This window comes from Octopus bimaculoides, chromosome 3 (genome assembly GCF_001194135.2).
Source record: "Octopus bimaculoides isolate UCB-OBI-ISO-001 chromosome 3, ASM119413v2, whole genome shotgun sequence".
NCBI classification, from domain to species: domain Eukaryota; kingdom Metazoa; phylum Mollusca; class Cephalopoda; order Octopoda; family Octopodidae; genus Octopus; species Octopus bimaculoides.
Window position 1 is genome coordinate 101001524 of NC_068983.1, and position 1304 is coordinate 101002827.

The window sequence follows — 1304 nt, forward strand, 5'->3', positions numbered from 1 at the left end:
ATTCATTTTGCAGCTCAAAGAGGTGAGCCTTGTTCTATGCTCAGGTCAAGGCATAGAATACAACCCCCAATATCAGTAGCAGGGCCTGACAGCATATGCTGGTTTACCCCTGCCACATCATGCTGGTTCCGTATCCCTTTGAGCAACATCATATTCACTCATTTGTCCACAAACACTCTACAAGTTTTCCTATCATTTATAAACTCCCTTGCCTCTCTCACTCCAACACCTTTAACGACCAAAGCTTTCCTCACTCCATCCATCCACACAAACCGAGGTCTGCCTCTGGTTCTGCTGCCTATCACTTCCGCTTCATCACCCTCCTTACTATCCACTACTCATTCATCCTCTCCATGTGACCAAACCACCTCAACATTCATCAATCCATTTAGGTTGTTAGTTTTTCTTTCATTCTTCATCCAGTCCATCTGTGTCACTCCAATCATAGCCCTCGGACATCTCATCTCAAACACATCTAGTCGCCTCCTTTCTGCCTCTCTCATTCCCCATGTCTCTGCACCATATAACCATGCAAAATCTGACAGTGAATTAAAATCAAAAGTGGAGTTCAATTTTTTTTATTGGAAGTTATAATTATGAAAATATATTAATCCTTTTGACTATAGCTACAAGACCTGAAATTTTTTGGGAGGATGCTTGTCAATTACATCAACTTGTACTTATTTTATCAACACTGAAAGGATGAAAGGCAAAGTTGACCTCAGTCAAATTTGAACTCAGAATATAAAGCTGAAAGAAATGCTGTTAAGCATTTTGTCCAGTGTGGTAATGATTCTGCCAGCAAATGTAAAAGTATAAAAATTAATTAAATATTTTTACAACAAAACTATATATGGCAGTGTAGAAGCCCATTTTACAGCCATGTAGTTTTGGGTTCAGTGCCACTGTGTGGCACTTTGGGCAAGTATCTTCTACTATAGCCCTGGGCCAACCAATGTTATGTCAGTAAATTTGACAGACAGAAACTGTGGAAACCCATCATATATAGATATATGTGTGTTTGTGTTTATGTTTGTCCCCATTACTTGACAACTGGCGTTGGTTTGTTTACATCCTCACAATCTAGAGGTTCAGCAAAAGAGACTGATAAAATAAATACCAGACTTGAAATTTGAGTATTGGGGTCAATTTGTTCAATTAAACCCTTTTAGGTGATGATTCAACATCGCCACAGTTCAATGAGTGAAACTAGTAAAAAAAATGAAAGGTGTATATGTGTGTTTACTTATTTTGTGTTTTTTTATGGTTATTTGCCAAATTTTGTGAGTTTGTGTATTCTGAAA